Source organism: Pinus tabuliformis, chromosome 2_1 (assembly GCF_031772625.1).
Source record: "Pinus tabuliformis cultivar Carrire ecotype Pingquan chromosome 2_1, CPIR1, whole genome shotgun sequence".
Classification (NCBI taxonomy): Eukaryota; Viridiplantae; Streptophyta; class Pinopsida; order Pinales; family Pinaceae; genus Pinus; species Pinus tabuliformis.
The window spans coordinates 826,846,903-826,869,171 of NC_142299.1; positions in this window are offsets into that span (position 1 = coordinate 826,846,903).

A 22,269-nucleotide genomic window follows, 5' to 3' on the forward strand; every position below is an offset into this window, starting at 1 on the left:
ACAGGATTGGCCAAGAGTAGTTTCAGAAGGGAAAAAATAGGGGTTGGCTACAACAAACACCATGAGGAGGTAGGTTCTGCATTTCCTTCCATTTTTCCAAGTGAATAGAACAGAAAAATCTCCTAGTTTAAGTGAATTTGATAGATGTGTAAAGGAATTGTCTCCTCAAGTATTTCAATCACATTTCCTCCTGCATTAAAAGTTGTATCAACCATCTTTGCTCAAAATTCACTAGACAAAATGATAGGGGGGTTTAATAAAAGGGAGCCCATTAACACTGTGAGGATTCACTAACACTGTCCTGTGTTATAAATCTTCACAAGGCATAATTGGATGGGGTATTTTAAGAAATTGAGACAGTATGATGACGAAGTGGCCTGATATTTTTCTCTCTCTCCGTCATTCCACTAACTAGAACCCATGCCACTGTTGTGGTGAGAGGAATCTCCATAGAGCTCACCCCTAAGCTCATAAGCATAATTACCACACTTCCCCTAGCAGTGCCTTGGAGAAAGGAGAAAGGAAGACAAAGGAGATAACCAGACTGCCAAGAAGAAATTCTTTGTAGAGGGAGAGGAGCCCATTGACTACAAGAATGGAGTAAGGAGGAGAAGCCTACCATACTCATGGAATGAGGTAAGCTACCACCTTATAAAATACATATCATGTGAAGGTAGGTATAGTGTGGTTTACGGTTATCACTTTAGGCTCCTTAAAGAATTGATATCTGGAGAAGAAACACCTCCTAACCACAAGCTCAACATACCATACTTCCTTATGAAATCACTAATATATACAAGAATAAAGGTGCAAGAGGGGAACCCCCAACAGTTAACCCACGATGGGTTAATTAGAATCATCATAGAAGATGCCCTCCAAAACCTCAAAATTCTTATCCAATGCGATATTTTTAGAGACGTGTAGAAAGATGAGGATATCAAAGCCCTCACATATGATATTATCCCTATTGTCTGTGAAAAGGATGAAGAGGAGACCAAAATAGATGGAGAAGAAGGAGAGAAGGATGAAGAGGAAGAGACATAGTAAGAAGGTGATGAAGAAATAGAGGAAGATGTCAAGGAGGACATTGATAAAAAAGATTAGGATCTAAAGGGGGAAGAAGAGGGGAAAGGCATAGGTAAAAATGGAAATGGTGAAGAGGGGGCAGAAGATAAGGAGGAGTCACCTAGGGTGTCTCCATAACCCACTGAGAGAGAGGAAGTAGTTTCCATCACTACCCTTAGCACCCCTATCAAACAAAAAGGGAAAATACAGAGGCAAACCCCCTTATACTTCAGAACAAGGAAAAGTACAAGGACAAGGTAGGGAAAACCCCAAACTCCAACCAGGGTTCCCATTGATATTGAGGACTCACCTAAATATTTGGAGAAGATGACTCCTCTTATAAAAGCTCAAGGAGAAGGATCCTCAGCAAAAACCTCCCCTAAGTCTCCCATCACATATGTGAGAAGGCCTGTAACCAGGTCTACCTCATCCAAACGAAAAGACATCCTATAGGATACACAGCAGGACCTACAGGAATCAGAGGTAGTCCTACAAGAAACTCTTCTAAAACTATAGGAAACTCAAAATTTGGATGAGGAAAGAAGTAAGAAGGCAGACACAAAGAGAGAGGACACAGAGCTAAGGGAACCTAGTCCTCAACCTAACCTTGAATCCTACTATAGATCTATTGAGGGGTGTAGGGTCATCTCACAAAAATTTTCCATTACATTATTCTTTGAGCTTGAGAAAGAAAGAGTCAGAACTCATAGATGGATGCAAATTGCCACGTCCAAGGGAGTGGAGGACATTGGTCACATGGGGGAGAAGCTCGAAGAGATCTTTCTCCTCACCCTTCTTAGGTCGGGTGAGCGGCAGAAGGGAACTAAGTAGCTTGAGGGACATAGAGGCATGGTTGAAAGGACAACTACAACAAAGAGAGAATCAATTGGAATCCATGGCCAATCTATCTTTGGAAGCAATCTAGTACAGGATGCCAGCTAAGTCCTATGCATTATACCTTAAGGAACAGTGGTTCTAGTTCCAAATCAAGACCCTAGCATAGAGAGGAAGTATGCCATTCTAGGATTATAGACAGTTCATTGATCTTTGCGATCAAAGAAAATTGGAATATAGGGCTAAGATGTCTGAGTTCTACTTGTACAACATGGATTTAACAGATATGAATGTATGGGACCCTAATGCAAAGCTAGGGGATTTACAGTTGATGACTTTGGCATCATGGATGAACCATGAGGAAGAAGAGGCTACAAAAATGAAGAGGATATTGGAAAGGGAACAAACAGAGCCTCTTATGATCAAAGCTAAGTAGTCCAATCCAACGGCTCTCTTCAGTACACATAATTTAATTGCAAATGATCCTCAACTTGCACCCAGGTATCTTTCTTTCCAAGAGCAAGCAAATACACATTTTGAGGACATCATCATATTGTTACGGGATGACAGCATGCAAGCTTGCCTAAGGATGTGGAATACTTTTCCATACAGTTTGAAGATTAGAGAGTACCACTCTCCTCAAAGGATGAGAGAAGCACTGAATAGGACACCCATGTACAAGAAATCCATTGAAAGGCTCAAAGTCAATTCGATTGGATTGAAACTCAATCCACCACCGCTCTTGGGGATGTTAGATGGAAGGAAGGAAGAAGAAGAAAGAAAGAAGTGGGAGGAGGTAGAAAAGAAGGCAGGATTCTATGCACAATAAGAGGAAGCCATAACAGAAGCATGGGATGTGAGGGAGGCCAGTAGAGCTATGAAAGACATGGATATTGATTGAGTTGCTTAGAGGATGAGCAACACTTTCAGTAGGCGGTGATGAGGAGCCTTATCATTGGGTAATTATATGGGTTTTAATTCACCTCCTAGCTAGTCAAATCAACTCTTCTCACAATTTATTACATGCTTTGATTATAATTTGTTTAATGAGATGAGTTAAAGTGAGATATTATGCCTAGTGGGATAATATGCATTGAATGGAGGTTTGGAAGAGAAAATCAATGAATTTTGGCAAGACTAAGGTTTGAAACTCGAATGGGAAAAGGGAGAGAGATTGTAGAAGGTAATTCCTCCTCATTTAATCCTCCCCCATTCAAATATTCCTCCATTAATCACACTTTCTTGGAGTGCAATCAACCAAGTCATTAAGATCAAAACACAGTCGAGCAAGTGATAGATAAAGGGTTAGTTCATCTCAAATTTGGGAGCCAAGCGTCCCAAGATTTAAGGAAGTCGCTGGGGACTTTAGTTGTATAAGTAGAGAGGCCTGGAGCCTCATTAGGATTCAAATTTTTGTTGTAAAAACACTAGTTATCTTCGAGCTCCAGACTTGTGGAAGACATTGATGTAGTTTATTGTTTTGATAATGAAAATGAGAATTTTCTTGATCTAGCACTGAGTTAGCTGAGAGGGCTGGAGCTCTTGGGTTAGGGCACAGCACTAGCAGCAAAGGCTCCTCTTCTTGTATCTGTATGCTTGTCTTAGTTTCATAGATTCATGGTTAAATTTTCTTTAGAAGTATTTCATTGCAAGTAATGTGGATTTGATTAGTTTTTTATTAGGTTTCTTCCATTTGTTCTTTACCTCGATAGCAGATTAGAAGGGATAAAAGGAGCAACACAAATCTGTCAGTAGGTATCTTGGCCTCACCTCTTCCCTCAGGGATCATGATTTGAGGAAAAGACCCTTATGCGACCCCTAAAAGACAGATTTCCATTTTCTCATAAGATTTAGAGTTTATTGTATTTGAACCATAATTTGATCAGTTTTACGAGTGTAGGATCTAATCACCATATCTTCCTTATTTGTTCCTACATTAGATCTCATCCATGATTCCATTTTGTTCAGCAATTTTCCTCATGCATGAAGTAGACAACTAGTTCCTTAAATTCTGCTTTTTCTAGCTTATTAGAATTATTCTTGTTTACATGACATTTTGGAAATTATAAATGTTTCATGCAGAGAAGGTGCTTCAGAAAATAAAGAGATCTCAAATCAGGAAAACACCTTCCAACTTCATCCATGCATAATCATTGCTTGCTTTCACCAAGACCTTCACCAATCTCATTATTTTTACATAAAAATTCCTCCAAGCATGTTGAGTGAATCCAACCATCTCCTAACCTTGGTTTTGAGTTTTGAGTGATCCTAGACATTTTCTCTCTCCATTCCACCCATCCAAAACCTTCCATAAGCCTTCCATCACCTCTAGAAACCATCATTTTTCTCTCGGTTGTATCCTGTAGAAATACAACAAATCTTGTAGGTTTCTAGTACATCCTATAGGTTTTCCTATAGTGGCCTGTTTTGAGGCTGAATTGAGGGAAAACCTCTAGGAAGCCCCATTAGGTTTCCCAAACCTTCCAACCATTTCCTAAACCTCCCAACCATCCACCAGCATCACTAAGCCACCTGCCACATCACCAAAAGAGATTAGGGTTTACACTTATTTTCCATAAAAAGAAAAAAAAGAACAAAACAAATTTATTTTAGTCCTTTACATGCACTCTAGTGATGTTTGATGTCTTGAAATTCCATGTTTTAGATAGTAGCATTTCATACATATTATCTTGGAATTATTGTAAAGAATTGTTTCTCATTAGTTACTTAGAGAATGGTGTGTTTTTAGCATAGGAGTTTAGTCATTTTCCTTATTTACAGTAGACAGGCTTTCTACTAGAGTATATTTCTCTTTCTTTCATTAGCAATCAAGCTTCCTATGAATCCATATAAGTCTGGATTGAAAACCCTAGTGGTCTCTCACCAACTGAACAGTGCCAAAAGGACGAACCATCACTTTTACTTGTGTATACAACACTGTCACCTTCATGTTTGTATGAACCCCAGGTTGATAAAGTAAAGTTGGTAGCTCTAGGAGTTGCGACATTCTTGCTGCAATACTGGTGGTCATCAGTATCCTCCCCAAGCTATATGAAGGTACATAAATTTGTTGTGCTTCGGTTTATCTGACATATTATGCATTGCAGGAAGAAAGAGATAAAATGGATAGCAAGGTGGTAGACTACGTAGAATATCCATATGCATAAGATGAGAAAGGTGGTGTGGGGCATAGTTCTCATTTGGCCGATACACTAAGGATATTGAAGGAAGATATAAGGATTTTTAAGGTAGATAATGTCCAAATCATACAGGCACAAGAGAAGCAAGCAGAGGTTAATGAGATACTTCTTCAGAGTTTGTCGGACTTGCAACGACAAGGGTCGCTTCAGATCAGCCATGCACATGAGGATGTCACTAATGGAGGATATGGAAGTTGATCTCATCATAGACATGGGTTAGAGAGATCTGACATGGTGAGAGATGGTAGGTTGTTGGACACTCCAGAAAGGAGGGGAGATGAGTACGGGTATTATTCTAGTTCTAGTTCTGATAAACATCATGATCGTCGCTGTTATCATCCTTATAGGAGGAATTATAGCAGGTACTTTCCAGATGAATTCAAGAAGGAAAAACGACCTACATTTGATGGAGATGTGAAGAAGCCAGAAGATGCAAAGGTTTGGATACATGGTATGAACAAATGCTTTGAGCTGCATGAGTACATAGATAACATGAAGGCCGAGATATAAATCTTGAGCTTGAAAGGTAAAGCTGACATCTGGTGGGAAGATGTTAAGCGGGTTTGAGACATCAGGATATATGACTTGAGTTGGTGGGAATTCAAGAGGACTTTTAGAAAGAAGTACTTGTTAGAAAGTTACTACAACAACAAGGATAAAGGATTCTATGAGTTAAAGATGGGGTCAATGATAGGAAAAGTTTATATGACCAAGTTTGTTGAGTTATTGAGGTATGTATGGTATCTTATTGATGAGAAGGCTAAATTTCAGATATTCATCAATGGTTTTACATGAACATTTAGAGATTGAATTGAGTATGATGAGCCTCGCTCACTTCAGGAAGTCATTGGAAACTAAAACATTTATATGAGAAATTAAAGCATAAGAATAAATCTCAACATTCATAGAAAGGAAAGGACAAAGGTAGAGGTAAATGGTAGTCTAAGAAAATAAGGCCTCAACATGCAGATTGGAAAGAAAATGTGGCACCGCAAAAGATATTTAATGTGGCTAGATAGTGACATGGGCCACAACAGTTGCAACAACATAGAGGTGAGGGAACTGGTTAGTTGGAGTGTTGGAAAAGTGGTGAGGAGAACCTTATGAGATATTTTCCGCAACATCAGGATGGAAGGCCTAATATATACAGTGCATAGGAGGCACAAACTATTGGGGATGTTCGTTAGAGTATTCCATGTATCAATGCAGCAGTGGACAATGGGTAAGCAAAACACCGTGCATCTATCATTAATATGGATGGTAAGCTTTCTGATCGAGTTATTTCTAGTTTGATTGACCCTAGATCTAATGATAGCTATGCCAGTCCTGACTTGGCTGATAAGTGTGGGTTGATAAGGAGTTTCTTACAAATTCTTGGTTATTGCAGTTGGCTACAGGTACGAAGAAGCGAATTCATCATTGGGTAAGAGATTGCACATATGATTTAAATGGGATGCCTACAGTATCACATTTGAATGTATTACCGTTGGGTTCATATAACATGTTATTAGGCATGGATTGGTTGTATCTACATAGAACGAAGGTTTACTGGTATGATAAAGCTATTGATTGTGTTGATGACAATGGAGAACCAAGGGTCTTATAGGGTAAGTATAATGCCACATCAGTTATGATGGTGACAACTATGAAAGCAAAGTTTAGCTACATCAAAGGGTGCAAGCTGTTTGCAGTGCACATTTCTAGTGATAAGGGTAAGGAGGTTGAGGATGCAAATGTGTTAAATAGGTACCCTGTGTTGCAGGAGTTCGTGGAGGTATTTCTTGAGGACATTATAGAGTTCCCACCTCACAGGGCTGTAGAATTTTCGAATGAGTTAGTTCCATGGGTAGCTCCAACATCGAAAGCACCTTATAGGATGAGCACACCTGAGTTGGTTGAGTTGAAGTTGCATTTGAATGAAATTTTGGACAAGGGATAAATTAGGCTAAGTGTATCACCTTGGGGCACACTGGTCTTGTTTATGAGGAAGAAAAATGGTACCCTCATATTATGCATTGAGTACAAGTAGTTGAACAAAGTTACTATAAAGAACATACATCCTTTTCCAAGGGTTGACAACTTATTCGATCAGCTGAAAGGAGTGGCATTGTTCTCGAAGATTGACTTGAGATCCAGATACCATCAAGTATGCATCAAAGAGGAGGACATTTGCAAGACTATGTTCAGGACCAGGTATGGGAATTATGAGTTTGTTGTGGTTCCATTTGTCTTAATTAATGCTCCATCTAAATTCATGTGTTTGATGAATAGTGTGTTGTGTCCATATTTGGATAAGTTTGTTATTGTGTTCATTGATGATATACTCATATATTCTAAAAATGAGGAAGAGCATGCAGAGCACTTAGCAACATTGTTGAGGTTGTTGAGAGAGCATCGGTTGTATGCTAATCTCAACAAATGTAGCTTCTTTCAAACAAATGTACACTACTTGGGACATGTTGTCTCCAAGGAGGGAATTGCAATAGATCCAGAGAAGATAAATGCCATCATGGAGTGGGTAGCTCCTAAAAGTGTGTATGAGGTGAGATATTTCATGGGTTTTGAAGGATACTATAGGAGGTTCATCATGAACTTCTCACAGATTGATTACCCCATCACATCATTACAAAGGAAAGGTAAGAAGTTTGAATGGACCAAAGAGTGTTAGGCTAGATTTGAGTAGATTAAGAAGTTGCTGACACATACACCAGTGCTATAGATTGCAGATCCAGAAAAAGTGTTCATAGTATGTATAGATTCTTGCAAGAGAGGGATTGGTGGAGTCCTTATCCAGGATGGACAGGTGGTATGTTATGAGTCCCAGAAACTGAACGAGCATGATCAAAACTACTCGACAATTGATCTTGATCTAGCAGTAATTATACATGCACTAAAGATGTGAAGGCACTATCTTCTTGGCAGGTGGTTTGTGCTTATGAGTGATTACATTGGGTTGAGGTATTTGTTTGACAATTCGAATCTGAATGTGAGGCAAGCTAGATGGTTGGCCACGATCAGGGAGTTTGACTTCGAGATTAGGTACATCAAGGGTAAATAGAACAGGGTGGAAGATGCTCTCAGTAGATAGGTACAGGTAAAAACTTGTCAGCTATGAGATCTTATGGGACGGACTTACAGGATAGGATCTTGCAAGCAGGACAATAGGATGTCAAGTATATGGAGATTGTGCACAGGTTGTAGTAGGGTGATAATACAGGTACATGTATAGGTCATGGTACTGGTAGAGGCATAGGTACATGTAGAAGTACATGTAGTGGTACATGTGTAGGTGGTAGTATAGGTATAGGTATAGGTGGAAATATAGTTATAGGTACAAGTGCACATGGCATGGACTATTGCCTTACACGAGAGGGATTGGTCAGGTTTCGAGACAAGATATATGTAATGGATAATAATGAACCCACAAAGGTGATCTTGAGGGAATTTCATGTGAAACCTTATTTGGGTCACCCATGTTATAAGAAGACTCTCACAGCGATGAACATATATTACTATTAGCTAAATTTAAACAGGGATGTAGCAGAGTTTGTGTTGAGATGTTTCGACTGTTAACAAATGAAAGTAGAGTGCAAGCATCCAGGTAAACTTCTATAGCCCATTTCTATTCCCAAGTGGAAATGGGAGGTCATTTTTATGGATTTAATCACTAGGTTGCCAAAGATAGTGAAGTAGCATGATTCCATCATGGTCATTGTGGACAAGTTAACAGAGGTTGCACACTTTTTTTTGGTAAAGTCTACATTCTCAGCTAGTGATGTGGCATAGTTATTCATCAAAGTCATGGATAGACTGCATGGTGATCCAAAGAAGATTGTGTCAAATGGGGATGCGAAGTTCACTTCCAAGTTTTGGAAGGAGTTGTTTCTAGGTTTTGGCACCGAGTTTGCCTTTAGCACAACCTATCATCCATAGACAGATGGACAGATAGAGAGGGTCAACATGATATTGGAGGACATGTTGGGGATGTATGTGATGCATTAGCAAAGGAAGTGGGAACAATATCTCCCTTCATTTGAATTTTCATACAACAACGATTATCAGGAGTCACTCAGGATGAGTCTTTTTGAGTCATTATATGGTCGAGTTGTAACACTCCATTAGTTGGAGTGATCCGGTTAGAAGACTATTGACTAGACTAGATATGTTGGCATACATGGAATGGGGGATGTAGGTGATCAAGAAGAATCTCAAGGCAACACAGGATATTGTGAAGATTAATGCATACATGAATAAAGTGTTCAAGGATTTCCAAGTTGGGGAATAGGTGTACTTGCGCATCAAACCAAACAAAAGCTCGTTGCAGATTGGATCATGTCTGAACCTAGCACCATGGTTTTGTTTACCCTTCAGTATCATTGAGAGGATTGGACTAGTATCCTATTGACTTGCACTACCTCCGAGAGTGAAATTCCACGATGTTTTCCATGTACCTTTGCTTATGAAGTATGTTAGGGATGTTGATCGTGTGATTGAATGGTCTGTATTACAAGTGGAATCAGATGGAGAATTCCAACTAAAGTCTCAGTGTATATTACATACAAAGGTGTTCATGCTTTGGAACCAAGCAATAGAGCAAGTTAAAGTGAAATGGAAGCACTTTGGGACAGATGAAGCTACATGGGAGATGGCCGATCAGCCGCAGGCTAAGTATCCTTCCTTGTTTGTTGGTTGAGGCAAGGAAACCTTGATATGGTGGTTTGGTGATTTCTTATGGTGGTTTGGTGATTGCTTATGGTGGTTTGATAATTTGTTATGGTGGTTTTGTAGCTTCTTATGGTGGTTTGGTAGTTGCTTTATCGTGGTTTAGTATTTTCTTATGATGGCTTGGTATATACTTCATGGTGGTTTGGTATTTTCTTTATGTTGGTTTAGTATATGATTCATGGTCATTGATATATGGTTTATGATGGTTGATACATGTTATATGATGTTTTGATATATGATTTATGATGTTTTGATATATCCTATATGATGCTAGTATTTGTTTTATATATGTTTGTTATATGATTCAGCATATGTTTTGGTATATATAATTTTGATGATGTTGCTATATGTACACTTGTGTATGGAAGTAAACACCGTAACGAGCTATGTTATAAAGCTCCACTATGCGGTATGGGTGTCATGCTATTATGATTATGGTTTTAGGTTATTATGCTATCATGTGGTTATGTTATCATTATGTTATGATGTCATATGGATTGGTACTCAGCATGATGATCATTGTAAATATCGTAATGAGTTGTATTATAAAGCTCCACTATGTAGTATGTTGTCATGTTGTGATGATATTCTTCTCTTGAGAGGATATTTCATTGTAAGTATTGCATCGAGCTGTGTTATAAAGATCCATAAGTAGTATGTCTTATTTCACCAGGTTGTTGAGGCATATGTGTGATTGAACACCGAGGACAGTGTTACCCAAGGGGGAGGGTTCTATAACAACTCTGGTGAAAACTCCATGTAATAAAAGTTAAAAACAATAACTGCAGATGAATGGGACACTTATTCCAAGCTGAATGTTGGGAAGGATATCCTAGTGTGTGTTCATTTGGTTGTTTATGGATAAGGAAATTGGAAAAGGTAATGGCTAAGGCATTAAAAGGAATTTTCACACATTTATTTATGAACATAATCGAAACTAGGAGAAAAGGGAGGTGAAAGGTCACAGGTTGCATGTGAGGAGGAAAATGAAATAATGGAAATGAAGAAATAGAGGCCTCATTCATAAAAAAGGCTTATGAGGATCGGTGGGTAACCTTTTGTTAGTTTATATTTGAAGCTTTCTCATTATTCTCTCTCTCTCTCTCTCATACTCTTGGACTCTTATAGTTTTCTTGGAGAACTTTGGAATTGGAGCAAGAAAGGCAAAGAAGGAAAGAGGAAGCAAAGATCAAGCAGGGAAAGGCAAGATCGAGAAGCAACAACCATCTTCATTGCAAGTATCAAATTGGATGTGTAATTTCCTTGCTAGATTTGGCATGCATAGGATTGCATGTGTTTCTTTTCTACCATGGCATGGGCTTTTTTAGGTGTGATAGTATTTTCACCCTACCCTTGCCATTTCCTAGTACTTTCATGAGATGGATTCTCTCATGCAGTTTATGTGGGATGGCCATATTGGATTTGAAGTTGAGTGGGGTGGATCTTTGAATTGACAAACGCATGGTGGTAGCAGTCCCTGAACCAGATTGAGGATGCACAAAGCCACTGGCCTAGTAATCCCTGAACTAGACTGTGGGTTGTGGTAAAGCTAGATTGTGTGCCTCAGTGGTCCTAGGAATCCTTTTGGTGAATGGTGGGATATACGATAAATCCAAGTGGAGGATTTTCTCTTCATTGGGCATAGTGATTCCAGGATGGAATACACGGTAAAGCCTATAGAGTATGTCTCAATGTAGGGCCTAGTGATCCTTGGATCGGACTGCGGATGAATGGTAAATCTTTTGAGACTGGGAGGCACTCAATTCCTCACAGTGTAGGTGGACAACTCTGATGGAATAAACATTGATTAGTGTTTTTAATGTGTTCTACAAGTCCCACATTCATGCTTGGAATATGGAATGGGGGCGATTTGCAGAAGAGAGACTTTGCTCAACCAATCTATGGTCAGGTGGAACGTGATAGTCCCATCTCTGGTTGGTTCATTACATTGATTATTGATAAATTCATTATGTTTCCTTTCATGTGTAAATGTACTGGTGTATATATGGATTTTTATGGTTGATATGTTTATTGTAATTATGTTCCTATTATGTTGGTTATATGCTCATTTTATGGCAACAAATATGTTTGGCTCTCCGCATGTTTTCACTTTTATTTGAATGGATATTATATCTATGACCTAACAAGTGATAAGACAACAAATGATATGAGGAAACAATGGTTCATGGTAATTCTCAGATAAGTAAGAGATCCCTACACTTAACTCTATTATTTACACCTGTAGGTTACATGTTGATGATATGTTTGATGGAATTCCTGTCATGGATAGTAGGGGTCTGGTTAAGGCCTTGATAAACTATTTACTTTTGCATCATTGTTTCCATATACTTTACTTAATTCTGAGCTTTCATTCCATTATGGGCAGTGGCCTAGTCTTTGGGCCTGAAAACATGACTCAAATCCCACATTCATTGGCATAAAACTGGAAAGTTATGTCCATAGTTGCTGGCATGCAAGCGAAAGAAAGTGATTTCAGGTCTCTGGTCACTCCCTTGCCAATAGAATGAGAGCAACTGAGCCTCAAATTGTCCAGAACAATAGTGCGACCTTGGGATAGGCTGGCGTGTCCCCTGAGGGTTTTGTTCATGATGTTGGATGGTTGTGTGTGATTTTCCATCGATTCCACTTCCTTAAGGTCACCTAGGAGGTCGAATATGATCACAATATCCTCTCATCTCATTTTTACCCCAATTGGCATGCGTACTTGTGTGGATGTGGGAGGAGGGTGTTACATCATCCATGGTCAATGACGGTTGAATGTGATAATGTCTTGTTGTGGCAACAACTACCACATGAATTTATAAATCATTCTTCTATCCATTCTGCCTTCCCACTAGAAAGGGATTAGAGTTAATCCTTCTTTTTTTAAGGATCCCGAATGAACTTCAACATTACCATTATGCTACGAAAATGTAGCATAATCTTATCAACATCCCAATCCATCCATTCCGATCCAAAACTAGGATTAATTTATTATTATTTATAAATAAAGAGAACCTATGGAATCACGCATGGGGATGATATTATTTCATTATGGAATTGCTCGTGCATTTCGTAATAGATGCGCGTTATTGCTTTATGGCGAATAATTGCTATTAAAACTTGCCTTGATAGAAATTTCCAATGGGTCCCCTAGAAGTTTGATTTTTCATCTTTCAGAATGACCTGTTTTATCACATCAATGTCAACCTCTTGCCGAGTCAAATTTTCAAGGCATGATGGCTAAGCCGTTAAATATACCTTTGCTACATGGATCATTCATGACACATCCTATCCCTTTATTCTCTCCCTTCATCGGGATCTTTCGGTCCTCACAAACATGCATGGCACATTGGTGCCCACACAAATCATCACCCCTACCCTTATCCTAATCATTTGTTGGTTTAATTCGTAAAACGCTTCATCGCACCATTTTCACGTTATAATCCCTTTACAAAGGAAACCCCTCACATAATCACCTCCATTGTATATATTTTCGAGTCCTGCCCTAATCGCGTATCGCATATCGGCGGAGCCCCGGGCCTTATACATATTATGCGCAGTGATATAGCGTACCTGCCGACCTATCGGATATTATAGACACACACACACACATACATATATATTCGAGTCCGAAGCCCTATCACACATTACGATCGACGGAGCCGCAGGCTTGTGCCTATTGCGATATGTGATAGGGCGGACCTTACAATATTTATAGACTCCATCACATAACTTTTGAGGTCCGACCTAACTGATCGGGGTGGAATTTTTAGTGTTTTCCCATGTTTTTTAAAATTTGCGATATAAGAAAGGTTCGAGTTTTCAATGTAAAATAGGCCTGTGGAGTCCCGATAGTGCAAATGCGCATCAGGGCGGTGGAAGGCATGGGTCCTGTGACCTCAGAAGGGGCCGATACCTGATTGCGATGAAAAGGAGCCCTTGAGAACTGTGCCAAGCCTATGGTTTAAGCGAGAAATTGTATTTTGGCTGTATATCAGGCAAAAATCCATTTCATACTTGTTCCATGGTTTTATAAAATGAACGAAGGCATTGTTTGCGTTTGATCAACCATTTTTGTTTTATTGTCCACAATCATCAAGCTAATGATAGCTATCCTTGTAGCTGAGAAGCAAAGGACGCAGGAGGGATTTGAAGAGCCATTGTATGAAAAAACGTTGCGTTTAAAGGTCTGGCCGCAAGCATTCTAGGTCAGAATCTCATGTGTTGCCTGCACATACAGTAGGTAGAGTTGTCCCAATCTTCATCATGAGAAGGTAACATATAGTCCCCCTTTTTCCAACATCTGTTCTCTTCCTCAGGGAGGGAATCAATCCAACCATTATGCTTTCTACGTGACAGCGGTCATGCTAGCAGTCCTTCTCTATGTATTTCATTTGCAGATCTGAAACGATGAGAAGATGAAGAGGCAAGGTAAACTTAGATTCATGGGGCTTTTGCATATGTATGACCTCTGAATAGGAGAAATGGATTTTGATTTTTGAGAAGAGCAGTGTTACTTAATGGTGAATGAGGAGAACTGTTTTTGAGGGAAGAAGGAGCCTTTAGTTTCAAATTGATGGTATTGTTTGGATCAGAGTGTTGTTACTGGAATCAATGTAAATGTGATTTATATTTATGCATATTGATGCTTACAGTTCACTATTAGTCCTGTTAAATTGAATGTGATTTGGCTTCATGGTTAACTTGTGAATGACCTCTTATTTGAAACTAAATTAAACATCATTTGCAGTTTTAATTCCATAGAAGATTGTGGATTCCTATATAAGTAATTGGATTGCAATTTAGATTTAATACATAGAGGTTAGTTGTTTCATCTTGTTGATTTATTTGAAATCTTCCTCCTAGAAGCAATCTTTTGACAAGTTCAAGAACTTTACGAGGTCCCTTAAAACCCGTCGAAGCTAGCCATTTCAAATGAAAGTAGGTCTAATTGGGGCTTGCGATCGGGTTAGTTCCCCTTGTTGGCATAGCGAATGTTAGCCATGTCAACAAATTGGTGCTAAAAGGAGGGCCTGAACCACCCTCTCCATCTTTTCAAGATTTCATCTATAAGTGCCACGCATGGATTCAAAAGGATTAATGTATGGATCATAGAGGTCAGAGAGATCCTGCTACACATTTGAAAGAGCCTCATTTTGAAGAAACAGAGACCCCTCTAAGTCCTATTTCTGAGTCACCCAAGGAAGAGAGACAATGGGAATATCTTGTCACTAAGGAACAACCTATCAGAACACTTACTCGGGCTTACGCTCGTTCCCTGTCTCAGCTTCCCATCATTCACTCTTTACCTCGACAACTAAGGGAAAACCAAGGATCTTTACCTTGAGCGAAGATACATCTGTAGCCACTTCTCTTGAAGATACTGTGCTAGAATCCTTGCAAATTATCGACACCCCTTGGGAATAAATTTTTGACGATTCCCCTTCTAAAGGTAACTCCTCACTTGATTTTGAGAATCCTAATGGAGAAGCTTCCAACCAAAACTTCCCTGTCCATAGTATGGCCAATGTTCCCCCTCCTAGGTGGGAATCAGCCTCCGCCTCCTCCTCCAGGTCAACCTCCACCTCCTCCTCTAGGTGGGAATCAACCCCCACCTCCTCCAGGAACACTCCGTCCCTGGCTTGCACAAGATTCTGTAGTGGTACCCTGACAACAACATCCCTTACCCAAAAATATAGAAAGAGTGTTACCTAATTTCGACCCTGAGCAAGGAGATACCACTGATAACCATATTCGCCCTTTCCTCTTAGCCTTGCATAGGTTGGGGGTTGCCGATGAAGATGTGGTGTGCCACTTATTCTCTTTTACTTTGACTTGTGCAGCCTCCACATGGTATTTCAATTTAAGAATAGGGTCAATCACCTGTTGGGATGCCTTTCAATAGGCCTTTTGGACAAGTTTGGTGATGACAAAATGCCTACGGCCTTAGTCTTAGAATTATCCCATCTAAAAATTGAAAGGAAGGAGAAAGTTAAGTATTTTAACATCAAGTTCAACACCTTTTTCAACAGAATCCCAGTCACTGCCAGACCTACTGAAGAGGTGCTAATGGAATTCCATATCTCTGCTCTCCCTGTCCCTACATGATGTGGGTTAAAAGGAGTAATGTGCAGTCCATACAAGGTGCTATTGATGAACCAGTGAAAGTTGAAAATGAAATGATCAGCCTCACAACATGCCACACTACAACTAGAGAAAAGAAAGCCCCTCATACATCTAAGAAGAATAATGGAAATGATAACAAAGGGGATGAAACTAAAGGTAAGGACAACGCGAATGTGGAAGGGTTGCATCAGATCATTAAGAAACTTACGAACACAGTCATTGATATGAGAAGTAATCATGGATACAATACTAGTGGTAAGGGAGGAGATTATAATAATAGGAAACCCTTCAAACCTTTCTACTGAAAGAAAATAGAAGGTGGTCATCGTCAGCTTACATTTCCTACTCCACCTAATGAAGGGTCTTTAAACATAGAAGAATTGACTTTGATTGGATTGCTCCTCAACAAAGAAGAACCTATGCTGGAGCTCAAACCAAAACAAGGAGACGAGGAGGAATACTAATTAGAAGAACCCTCGGATGAGGAAACCCAAATCAATGTGTTGTGGGATTTCCATTGTGATGAGAATGATGACGAGGAAGATAACACTACAAAAATCAATGGTAATGAAATCCACATGCGCAGTAAATAGCCGCTCCCAAGTGCGATAAAGACCTCAGAGAAAACGAACTAAGATGTTCGCCCTGTGAAAACATCTGCTCTCAGAGTTCCTGTCGAGAAGAGTGGTCCCAGAGGTCAATCCAAGAATACCTCTATTGCAAGTCACCTAGAGAAAGAAAATGCATCTCCCACTACAGCGAAGGCTACTAAACATGGTAAACTCCCACTTAAAAATGGAAAAACAGGTATGTTAACTCTTCCCTATCCTATTTATAACATTGATTATAATATTATAGATGATCTCAAGAAGTCTAGGGCCAATATCATATATTTTGACTTGTTAAAATTAATGCAGCAGAGAGATTTGCTGCTGAAAGCTATGAATGAGCGAAACTGCAAAAACCCCACCACCTCAAGCAGCCAAACCAAGAAGCCAATGTCCAAACCTATTAGTACCACTAGTGCAGCCCAAATACCATCAGCTATGGAGGCCACATTATCTAAATGAATCAAAAACCCCAAGATTTCAACATAGCCATGATAGGGATGAAACCAAAATCTATGACCCCACCGTTACTCATTACGTTTGAAATTTTCAACATGAACGTCTACAATTGCTTGGTAGAATCTAGTGCCTCATCCACTATCATGCCTTACGCTCTAGCTAAAAGACTTCAGGCCATACCTGAAAAAATGGAACTCGAATCATGCAATTAGATAGGACAAATGTGATAGTAATTGGAGAATTGAAGGATGTGTTGATTCGGATGGTTGTTAAACCAGTACACGTAGGTCATTGATATAGTGGTAGTCGATATATCTAAGGCCTATGGAATGCTGCTTAGTAGGGACTGGTCAGGAAAATTGAATGGACACTTCTCGACTGATTGGTCCCATCTCTTTTTGCCTCAAAAGGGAAAGCGCGATATGCTGAGAGTCGATAGGGAAAGATACATGAATTATGTGGTAATGGAACTAAATGGTCCCAATGAACCTATAATGTTTACCAACTCCATCCCTGGGAACTATAGCTTCAATGTTTATACTATAGAAACCTGTTTTGGAGAGTTCCATGCAAAAACCGTTGAAGAAACTTTGACACACACACAATCTAAAATTCCCTCCCATAATTCACCTAATGAGCTATCCTGTATTATAGTAGATGATAGGACCAATTTCTTAGATAGTAGTTTAATTGATGTAAAATTAGATGCAAATTCTGGACACTCTATTTTGATGGTTCTAACTGCCTTGAAGGTGCAGGTGCTGGAAGTATTCTCATTGACCAGCAAGGGAACCAACATCTAATGGCGAGATGGTTGGAGTTCGCATGCACCAACAACACAGCTGAATATGAAGGCCTGCTACACGGCCTGAAGAAAACCATTGGTATGAATGTGAAAGATCTTAAAGTTTTTGGTGACTCACAGATAATCGTAGATCAGGTAAGGAAAAGGATACATTGCAATTCTCCACACCTGATGAGGTACCAACATGAGGTATGGGATCTAATTGGTAGTTTTGATTCCTTTAAAATTACATACATACGTCAAGGCCAAAACAAAGATGCTGATTTGATGGCTAATATGGCTGCTAAACTTTTGCCTAATTTTAGACTAAAGAAAAATAAATGTTCTGTTGAATTGATTTTTAGACCATCTGTGCCTGACAACATCTCGAATTAGCATGTTTTTGAAGATGATAAGCAAATCCTTGAGTTCCTACACTGCAAGAAGACATTCAAGAGTGCGGTCATTGACGAAAAGGAGCATGACAAGATTATGAGTGAAAGGGAAGATGAGGAGAAGGATCAACCCAATGTGATTCCAAAATCAGTTGTTAGAATGGAGAATTTGTATGACTTGCATGATAAATTCATGAAACCTACTAACTGCAAAACACACAGCTCATCCGTGAAGTATGAAACGGTCAACCTTGGGACCAAAAAAGACCCAGAAAATGTCAATCTGGGCCTGGGGTGCTCTACGCAGGAAAGGGCTGCATTTTTCAAACTATTCAAAGAATACAAGGATGTCTTTGCATGCACATATGAATACCTAAAGACCTTTGATACCAGTATTATGAAGCATGTGATCCCCTTGGAAAAGGAGGCTAAGCCCTACCAAAAAAAGCTGCGTAACATGCATCCATGCCTAGAACCATTGGTGAAGAAAGAACTGAACAAGATGCTGGATACTAAAATCACATTCCTAGTGAAACACACCCACTGGGTAGCCAATCTCGTGCCAGTGAGAAAGAAAAATGGGTACATCAAGATGTGTATTGATTTTAGAAACTTGAACAGAGCGTCTCAAAAGGATAACTATCCTGTCCCTTCTATGGAACACATCCTTCAGTGCGTTTCTGGGTCTAAAATGTTGTCCTTATTAGATGGGTTTTTAGGATATAATCAAGTACTGGTATCTCATGGGGATCAACTTAAGACAACCTTCAACACCAAATGGGGCAACTATGCATACCGTAAAATGCCTTTTGGGCTCATCAACGAGGGTGCCACATTCTAGAGAGCTATGGACATAGCCTTTTGAGGGCTGATGAACAGATCGGTAGTGGTGTACATGGATGACATCACTGTGTATTCATATCACAGGAGGGATCACATTTATCAACTAAGGCAGATTTTCGAAAGATGTTGAAGGTATGGAATTTCTCTGAATCCCAAGAAGATAATCTTTGTAGCCACAGAGGGGAAACTACTAGGTCATATCCCTTCTAAAGACGGGATTGTGATTGATCTTGAAAGAATACAAACCATCATGAGAATACAACCCCCTGCCAATAAAAAGGCCATGCAATCTTTCTTCTAGAGGATTAATTTCATTAGAAAATTCATCTCAGGCTTCGCAGAAATAGTGCGCCCCTTTCAGTTGATGATGAAGAAAGACTTTGTGTATAAATGGAACAATGAAGCGAAGGAAGCATTACGACGAATCAAGGAGCCATTGTTGAAGCCCCTCCACTGGTTAGCCTTGATTTCAGCAAAGGATTCTTCTTATACACCTTTGCTTCCAACCTTTCATAAGCCGCAATTCTCACTTAAAAGAATGATGATGGCAATGAAGTGCCCATTTCCTACATGAGTTTAAATCTCCAAGGAGCAGAACTGAATTACCCAGACGTGGAGAAATAGGGTTATGCAGTTTTCAAGGCCATTAAATATTTATACCCTTACTTACTAAAGGCCAAGACCAAAGCCATCATGCCCCATCTTGTTGTAAGAGCCCTCTTCGTGCAGAAAGAAATGGGTGAACAAAGAGGGAACTGAATAATCGCCCTTCAAGAGCTGGACCTGGAGATAAAGCCAGCACTGATAGTTTGAGGGCAAGGACTTTGCAAGCTAGCAGCAGAAGCCTTAGTGGACCAAAAGGAGGCATCAAAAAAATCAGGAACGTTGAGCTTGCAATATGCACAAAGGGAACTCAGGGAGGAGCTCTTATGGAGTAACGAAGTACTGATGTATGAGCGAGAAGCATCAGAAACCTTTTTGGACCCCGAGTCATTGTACCACGACATACGCTTCTATCTAGTGCGGGATTCGTGTCCTGAACACATGGATGCATCACATAGGAGAGCTCTCAGATTAAAATTCGATCTATATTATTTGGTTGACAACATCTTGTACAGAAAAAATCATGATGGAATCTGGCTGAGGTGTTTAGAGAAAGATGATGCCAACCATGTATTGAAAGAAATGCATGACGACCCAGCAGGTGGTCATTATGGTGGAGAGACCACTGCCCACAAAATATTGAGAGCCAGATATTATTGGCCCACAGTGTTTAGAGACTCGCATGCCTATGCTCACAAATGCAAGGCATGCCAAACCACCGCGGGATGAGAAAGAAAGCCTGATGTTCCCCTCAGGCCTGTAATGATTTACCAACCATTCCAACAATGAGGCCTAGATGTCATAATCGAGATCACTCCAAACTCCTCAAAGTGTCTGATTACTTCACTAGATGGACCAAAGCCATCCTGCTCTGGAAGGTGAACGAAGATGAGGTAATATCATTCATTGAGAAATTCATTATCAACAAGTATGTCATCCCTGATGCTCTCATATTTGATAATGCTTCTTATTTTCATCTCTGAGACTGACTGAGTTTGCCATTGATAAGTCAATCCACGTAAAATATGCAGTAAACTATTATCCCCGGTGAAACTGAGTTGCAGAGTCTTCCAATAAGAACCTTATCCACATAATCCGCAATACAGTCATTGATAACCAGAGGTACTAGCACAATTCCTTGACAAATGCCCTTTAGGCCAATAGGGTCACCCCTAAAGTGGCCTTGGGAAGCTCTCCATACCTCCTAGTCTATGGACAAGAAGCCATCTTGCCCCCAAATGTTGCCCTTCCATCCTTACAGCTCTCCCAAGCTTCAAGAGGAACCCCTTCAGCCCCGCCTCAAGAAAGAATCGACCAACTGATGAAGCTAGAGGAATTTAGAGATAGAGCTGGAATTAAATTCAAAAATCACCAAATGATTGTAAAAAGATGATTTGATCATCATCTAGTGGGAGATAAATATTTCCAAGTGGGGGAACTAGTTCTGAAATGGGACAAGCTGAGTGAGCCAAAGGGTAAACACACAAAACTCCAACACCTATGGTTGGGCCCATTCCAAGTCATTGAAAAGATTGGCCAAGGGATTTACAGGTTGAAAACACTACAGGGGGAGACTAAAAAGCTCCCAGTTAATGGCCAACATTTGAAAAGACACTTCCAGTAGCCACCGCATTGGTGGTTTCCTCCTAAGTAGGTTATAGTTCATTTCATTTTTGCTGTTAGTTTAGTTGTATCTCTGTCCTTTCCTTTCCTTTCTGCCAAGTCTATTCTCCTACTATTTTGAATTACATTCCTTTTTAACCAGCTAATTGAATTCCTCCAGTTTCATTCTACCTTTAAAATTTTCCCTCATTCGCTACTCTTGGCCTCTCCCTCCCTCATTAGCTTGCTGATGATTCTGTTGTTCCTGAATCCATCATTTCCTCGCAAATCAAACAAACGTTCTATCAGCCCATGAGCACTTGAGAATTAGCAGTGGAATGCAAACCAAAACCCCTCATTGGCCTCTATTTGGAACTGTGTGAGGTCTATTGATAACTTGAACATTTAGAGCATGTAGGGGCATCTTTATAAAACAAAAATGCATAACTAAAACTCGAATAGCATGGAGGAACATTTCATTTAAATAAATCCCACTCAGACCTAGCCTATACTTGCTTGTAAGGTTTACAGTCATTCTCCATTGGTCCCATCCACCACATTAAATGGTCCAATACCTGTTACTCACAAGTAAACCTCCTTTCATGGGCTAAGTTCATTGTCTCATACCTTATGGAAAATCTAATTGTGCTCTAGTCCTTGTGCCTAAAACTAGAAGGACTTATCTAAAAAGAAATGAAATGTCAAGTCCTTGTGCCAATCTGGAAGGACAGGTTGTTTGGGAAGCCGATTAAAGTAAGGATTGTTGTTGGGCTCAGAGTACTGGTTGACACAACAAACCCAACCTTGCTTAAGTTGTTTAAAAATATTGCATGATCCATGACTACGCCCTATTCAATCAATAAATATAGCACTGAAATTCTCATATAAAGTGAAAGAAAAACATGTCTACATCAAGCTTGATGAGCAATAAAATGCTGAGGTACACACCTAAACAGGTATGCATAGACTAGTGACGGCCGCAAAGGGATGTTTGAAAGTGGGAAACAGGTAGAGGAAGGTCA